The following is a 7650-nucleotide window of genomic DNA, read 5'->3' on the forward strand; positions in this document are numbered from 1 at the left end:
AGTGTATATACAAGCCAGTAAGTAACAGGTTATGAGAAACAATGGTTTGTTTTTTTTGTTTTTTGAATTTCGCGCAAAACTACACGAGGGCTATCTGCGCTAGCCGTCCCTAATTTAGCAGTGTAAGGCTAGAGGGAAGGCAGCTAGTCATCACCACCCACCGCCAACTCTTGGTCTACTCTTTTATCAACGAATATTGGGATTGACCGTCACATTATAACGCTCCCACGGCTGAAAGGGCGAGCACGTTTGGTGGGACGGGGATTCGAACTCGCGGCTCGCAGATTGCGAGTAGAGTTCCCTTGCCAGGCCAGAAGTTATGGTAAAGACCTCCACTCTGCACTATAAATCACGTTTCTTTTACATCATAAAGTGAAACTATGTTAAACATTGGAACAGCAGTTATAAGTGAAGTTCGTGCATGATGTTCCTATGTTTGACAAGACACTTTTATCGGAAATCGTGTGACAACATGTACAGGTCATTTACTCTGCGAATGTCTTATCAGAAACAAAGTCAGCAAAAACATAATAATAAATACGAAGTGTGCTGTCGTAAATACATGTATGTGAGTGTGTCATCATCATATAAGTGAAACATGAAAAATTAAAATACCACTGCAGGGTAATAAAATATTATCATATTAAAAGCAAGTTAAAAAACATAATCAGAAGAGCAGATATTCTATAAAAACTTATATTTCATCCAAATCCACAACAAAAAACAAGCATACACTTGTTCTTTAGTTCACAAGACAGGTTGGCGTTCCAAACATCTACCTCGAAAAAACTGATAAAGAAAAGGGTTGCAACGTGGCTATTTACAGGGATTGGTGTAATGGATCGATCTGGTGCCATACGTCAAACCTCGGGATTCACTCTAAGGCTTCTCTACAGTAACAAAAAACCGAACCATAAATTTAGACTACAGTGATTCTTCTTCTAAGCAATCGCGTTTTAAGCCCGAGTGTGTATATAATAGATTCAAGCTTGTTACAAAATATTCACACAGTTCTGAAAGAGTAAATTAGTGTTGTTCTTTTAATGCTCTGTTAGTTTTATACGTAAATCATAAATCAGGACCAAACTGAGTTGTTTCTCAAATAGCAGAACCCAAATCCTTTGTACATGGATAATTTTCACATAACAGACTATCAGTAAAAAATTATTGTGTTATCAGTAATTTCCGTAGCTGTTCAACTGTATTAAACGGGTAACATTAATTTAGTCACATTTTGTCACCTGCAAGTTTAGGCTGTATTAAACATTTGACAGTAGTTTAGTTGTTTTCCCACTTGCAAGTACCGTGTTCTTCTCTCCATAAAGTAAAGGAAAAGTTGTCACCGACAAGTAAGTGTTAGTTTCAGTTTAAAACTTCCGATTACGTTAGTCCCCCATTTAACAAGAAATCGAATTAATCGTTTGGTGTTATTTTCTACTCTACGTTTGTTCTTGTTAACAACATGCAGTAGAGATTCATGGTGAAGTCAGATTTGATCTAAGCCACTTGTACCTGATGATGAAGTTTCCTTAGCTACCTATTCAAGCCGTCTCCAAACTTTATTTTATAAATGAAAGTGCATCACTAATTTCCAGGTGAAGGTTTTTCTTACCAATTTTAACTTTATGGTCATAGCGAACCATCAGCACAGCTGTTGCTTTCTTCGTACCCACGAGGGATTTCTTAAGTGAAATAGCTCAGGTGGTAAGAAAGGTAACAAAAGTGTTCGTTAGGTACGGTGTATTTAGCGTATAGAAGTTTGCTCTGTGCAGGAGGAAGAAATATACATTTTACTTTACTTTAGTTAGTCTTTTGCTGAAATGAAAATTAGAGTATGTACCAGTAATCCAATCTCTTATTTTTTAAATGTTTTAGATTAGTTTTCTATATAATGAGCTTTCTCGAGGTCATCTAAATATAACGTTTTGAAACCTGCATGAGCCTTGAGGGTGGACAGCATTTTATCTCCATGTGTACTTATGAGATTGAAGACGGGGAGTTGAAATCTATTTTTAGTTTACATATCTGTGATGGTAAATAGGTAGTATTCTGTCCTTGAAAATCTATGTGAATCGAGAAACTAAGAAACGAAGCTCGTATTACCTGTTGGCGAGGGTTCTACAAGTTTTTTCATCCAGCTATTGATGCACAAGCTATCGATCCTGACTTACTTCGTTTGAAGCCAAGAAACAGAATTTTATTATTGTTTATCTCCATAAACCCACGATATCCTGATGAAACTTTAACGAAGTTATTTTCTTACATCTTTATTCTTCTATATTCCCAACTGCTGTAGATTTGTATAGTTGTGTTTTATCGAGGTGAGAGCATCTCTTCATATGAAACTAACGTTTACAAGCAAAGAGACGGGTAAGTATTCGTTTTTGTTTCTCCAAAATTTCATTGAGCGCTCGTCTTAATTTAAACTGTAAAATAGGCCAAATACTAGCTGTAACACTTGAAGATCAACATGACTTCTTTTCAGATATTAATGGGGAATATGACTCGTATATAGCAATTAACAAATACATGTTTACTACTCATTTCTGCTTGGCCTCCAGTGGCACAGCCGTATATCTGCGGACTTACAACGCTATAAACCGGGGTTCGATACCCGTGGTGAGCAGAGCACAGATAGCCTATTGTATAGCTTTGTGCTTAACTTCAAATAAACAAACAGTTAATATTATTTTCTGTCTGACAGCTTGAATGAAAATGATCTTATGTTCTTATCAAACTTTATTAATTAATACTTGATCTTTAGAATTGAACAAATAGTGGGATTTAATTAAACGTCAATTTTTTCCCTACCACATGTGTCACTTCATTCTTCCATTTATTGTCTGTCTTACTTCTTTGCCGTTTTTTTCTAGTTTTTCTTTCTGTCTCGTTTTTGTTTTCGGTACTGGTCCTTACTTCTTATTACTTATAACATATTCCCCATACACCTATTCATCTTATCATAGTTTGTTGTTCATAATATTAAACTTCCCTCTTTTCCAATTAGTCATATCTTCATACTTTCTTTCTCTCTAACCCGTTCCTTCTTTCCTTCCTCTCTATTTGAACCTGATCATAATTTCTTCGTAAGTTTCTCTTATCTTGTTAGAATGCCACAACTAAGCTTTTTTCTGCCTCTAATTTATTTATCATATTATTTCACATTATCCGTAAAAGCATACATTCAACATTCAAGACACAGTCTTCATTTTATTTTTTCTTCTCTTTTAGTTCCCCAATAATTTTTCTCATCAAAAAAGTGTTCATTGACATGTAACGCAGACTTCAAAGTGTTTTGTATTTTTGAACTTCCACGTCTATTTATGTTAGATTTAAAATATTTCTCTTTAGTCTATGAACAGAATGTATACGTTTTTTCTTATTTTTTTTCTGTCTCTGATCACGCGGTTACCAAGTCTTCTGACGCATGTTTGTTAGCGAGTCTGTATTGAGACATCTACAACTGGGCGGGCTCCTAGTCGTTTGACGTCATATACTACGCATGTCAGCTTAAAGCACGGACAGTATAACGTGTTTTGACTTATAGAAAGTTTTCAAAACCACAAAAACTCATATCAAAGAAAACATTAGTGGTTACAAATAAGGTGACTTCCTTCAATGTAGTAACTTATTATCAAATATATTAATTTATGGAGTAATTTTGTGCACTACTTTTTCTCTGGTACTCATAGGTGTTTGCTTGCTACTTCCCGTTTGTGTTGGCACTACTTTAATTAATTTAAGTAAGGGGTTTCACAGTTCTTGCTAAGAATAGCTTGTTACTGTAAAAGAGGTATGTGGACTTTTCAAATAATTAAATTCTATAGCAAAAATAGAAACATTTGTGTTGTTGGAACAGTGTTTTTGGTTATGTTTATGGTCGATTAATGTTTAATCCATACTAAAAATAAATTTGTCTAATCCGTGCTAGAGGACTATTTCTAGGCGTATTTTAGTGTGCTACATACAGACACCATTAACGATCTGAACTAGGAGTAGTAGTACTATTTTTTGTTGATTTAAAGCAGGCTATGTTTTCTAGGCTATGTACAAGTACTGGAGGTGTGTTCAAACGAATCCTATGAAATGAGGATTCTTACATGCTTTTGTACGGTGTAATTAATAACAATCATTTTTACAGTTTGTGTTAACGAGTTAATCTGATCTTGAAATGATGTAATAACTTAGGGTTAAGTTCTTGGAAGTTATAAAAATTGCTTAATAATAATAGGCTTCTACATAAATATAAGAGAAAACAAAGTGATTGCAGTACATGATAAGGTAATTGTACTTGTTTGTATGCGTTAATTAAAATAATTGGAATAAAGTTTACGATATACCGATACTATGTGATACAGTGTAACATAGTACATTTAATTTATTGATACGTTGCGTGTTGATCATAATTAGGTAACGTAATTATTTTTGTTGGGCGTGATTATTCTAATGAGCGATTGGGTTTGGTACTAGGTCATGCAACAGAATATATGGCGCCATGTGCAGAGGTAGTTAGTTACTGCTTTGCAATCGCGTTTACCAACATTTATACTTGAGACTTACTTTATGCTGTGTGAAACTTGATCTAAAAAGAAATATACTGCTTTTGTTCATATAAACATATTATTCATCTTTTCAGAACTGGAGAGGTTATAGTTGAATGAATGTTAGAGAGTTGATGTTGGTTTTATTTTATCCAGATTAATTAATTCCGGAACATCTACTTGCTTTTGACTGTGACCCTTTATGGAGTAAGTGCTTGCTTTTAGGTTTTATTGCAACACTCTTAGAATCTTTTTCAGCTCTAAAGCAAACGATATACTGTTTGAATTACAAGTGAGCGCCACCTCTAACTGCATTTTATCGTAATATGAATGAACTTTGCTTGACTGTAACAATGTGTATTAAGACACAGTAGACATTGTAAGTAATCTATTATTAAAACTTTTTTTTCTATCTTGGGTTTATAGATTATATGTTTATTACACGACTTATTACATATTTGCAAATTATTTTTTGTGTCGTCAGTTTCCTTGCAAAGAGAAATACATGCTACTAATGATGTCGTATGTATATAATAAAATATTAATTAGTTAATAAATGCGTTTAAATCCTAGAATTTGCATCTCAAATTAAATAATGTACATCTTTATTATTTTTACATTGATGATTGTATGTTTGTCAAGATATGTTATTTGACGTGCTCTGATTTTTTCAAACATAATCTTAGTTTCGCTTTATGTACATGGTGGATGAATTCAGTTAACTGTTGTTTTGGAAAAGTCTCTCGGTGGAACAGCGGAAGTTTACGGAATAACAGCGCTAAAATCCAGGGTTCGATTCCTCGCGGTAGACACAGCAGATAGCCCAATGCTTTAAAACAAACTTTTGTAAAATTGGTTATTCATGGTGACTTAGCGGTGAACTTGGGGTTTATAACACCATAAGTCGGAGTTCAATCTTCCCAGTTGGCCCAGTACAGATAGCCCATTCTGCTTAAGAGAAAAAATAACAAATAAACAAGTTATTGGAACGTGTAGGTAATATTGTAAAGACACGATTGATAATATAATTGTTCACGAAACAGTTACTCATGCAAACGTATTGAAATCATCAGTAACTTTTTTTTCTCTATCAATGTATAAAATAATTTTCGTACGTTTCCAAAACCATGCATTTTTAAAAATTTGGAATAACTGCACTAATGTTAATAAAGGATAACAATGTTTATTTTATATTGTTGTACATAGTAAAGCAATGAAAAAATGGCAAATTGACATAATTTACCTAAATATTTGGAAATACTTTGTGTTTAATGTCTTAATTGTCTTATGTTTTGTTATTTATTTTCATACATCTATTTTATAGGCTTTGAATAATTAGTTTTATTGTCAAGGGGAAACAGGCAAATTTCGGCAAGTTACAGGACTATATAATATTATAATACTTTACACCTCTTTGTAGAAATTTTATATCTACAACTAATACCTTTATTTATAATACTAGCGTGAAAAGATCGTTGCTTTTTGTTTAGGAGGGGGGCGGTTTTGTGAAACATCATACATCTTGTAGCTGGGGGTGTAATTACTAAAATTTCATTGTTATTGTGTGCTGTAATCTCGAAGATTTATTTCAGATGAGTGTTAAGTTTAAAACTTAAAAACCCACTTAACATTTTTTTTTGGAGCTGGAGATGTGGCAAAAAATTAAAAGTTATTCTGAACAAATATATATATGACATAAAAAATTATCCCCCGATGAGACAGCGTTAATTACAACGCTAAAATCCGGGTTTCGATTCCCTGCGATGGAAACTGCAGATAGTCCAATGTGGTTTAAAAAAAAACATACAAAATATAAAAAAATTGTTCTATCTCGTAAGAAGGATTAAAATCTGGCGGTGTGGCGTATTCAATCTTATACAATATATTTATTAGCATAATTATAAAGTAGCTTGGTGGTAGCCAAGTGAGGTCGTCTCTTTAATAAGAATCCGGGGTTAAACTAACCAAGACTTACGATAACTTTTATAAAAAAAGTCCAAAAACTTATAAGATTATGAATTGTACCATTTCATTAATCTGATTAGTTTCGCATTAGTAATGAATTAATACATTTTATAATATGATTACTCGTATAAAATGGAACAGCTTATTTTGATACTGTATGTTGTAATATGAAACAGTATTAGATTATGTAACGAAACCAGTATCATAAAGAGCTGAGGACTGTAATTTCAGTTTTCATCAGCCAAGCTGGATCAGTGATTAAGACTGTCATCAGAGACGCTTTATATGTCCGTAGCTGTGGAAACTGTTTTGATGTAGTAGTTAAGGCTGTTTAGCTTTAATTAATACCGAACACGTCGTTTTTTTTTTTTGCTTTTTGGTTCTAGTGCAAACCTTCAAAGAGTAAAGCAAAATGCCCTCCCCCCATATGTTATTAATTATTTAGATTCAGCATTTCTTATGTTGCATTTAGGACTTGACTGTAACTTTTTTTCTTGTTCGCGATATTAGCGCATTAACTGAAGAGTTCAAACTACTAGTAGTTTTTCAGTTTTCACATTCGCGAGTGGTCGAGCTAAAAAAAAGGAAGTGAGTAAAAGAGTAGCCCAAGAGTTGGCGGTGGGTGGTGATGACTAGCTGCCTTCCCTCTAGTCTTACACTGCTAAATTAGGGACGGCAAGGTGTGAAATTAAAAACAAACAGTTAAAACATATAAGAAAGCTTCGGATGTAGAAGTCTTTGAGCGGTTTCTTAATTTCCCCAATTATTAATAAAGTGTGTCAAGAACAGAAACCTTAAGAGCAATATTATTATTATCTTTGCTAAAAATCTGCTTTATATTAAACTTTTCTTAGTTTCTTCATATGTAAAAAAAGTAAGAGAAATGTCAAATATTAAGAGAAAAAATATACCAAAAAAAAAGAATAACAGATACACGTACAGAAAGACATAAAAATATTGTTATCGACAGCGGGAGTCACGCGACGCTGGGAGCATTCGCGCTGGAGTTTCTGGAAGGATCATGACTTATCGAGGAACCTTGCGAATGTCAGAGTGTTTGCCAGGCGCCCTCTTTTTAGTATATAAGCCCGCAAATGAAACCAGCAAAAAAAGATAGAATTGCAGAGATAGATAGAGTGAAGAG

The 7650-nt window shown here is 33.6% G+C and overlaps 1 protein-coding gene and 1 long non-coding RNA gene across 3 annotated transcripts in view; one reads left to right on the plus strand and one right to left on the minus strand.

The window, feature by feature from the left end:
• Positions 1-1360: 1360 nt before the first annotated feature.
• The window catches only part of LOC111086950, an 11041-nt gene continuing 4751 nt past the window's right edge, over positions 1361-7650 (minus strand). The window contains exons 2-3 of the long non-coding RNA XR_002611665.1: positions 5980-5985; positions 1361-1373 (exon numbers count right to left, since the gene is read on the minus strand). This is a non-coding gene — a long non-coding RNA (uncharacterized LOC111086950). The remainder of the gene's footprint in view (positions 1374-5979; positions 5986-7650) is intronic.
• Positions 3673-7650, plus strand: part of LOC106464172 (myocyte-specific enhancer factor 2C-like) — a 169503-nt gene continuing 165525 nt past the window's right edge. The window contains exon 1 of one of the 2 annotated variants that reach the window (XM_022391866.1): positions 3673-3793. The gene's annotated coding sequence lies outside the window, so the exon portion shown is untranslated. The remainder of the gene's footprint in view (positions 3794-7650) is intronic. The other variant, XM_013924293.2, reaches the window with a different exon arrangement.

Source organism: Limulus polyphemus, unplaced genomic scaffold, assembly GCF_000517525.1.
Source record: "Limulus polyphemus unplaced genomic scaffold, Limulus_polyphemus-2.1.2 Scaffold1578, whole genome shotgun sequence".
NCBI lineage: Eukaryota > Metazoa > Arthropoda > Merostomata > Xiphosura > Limulidae > Limulus > Limulus polyphemus.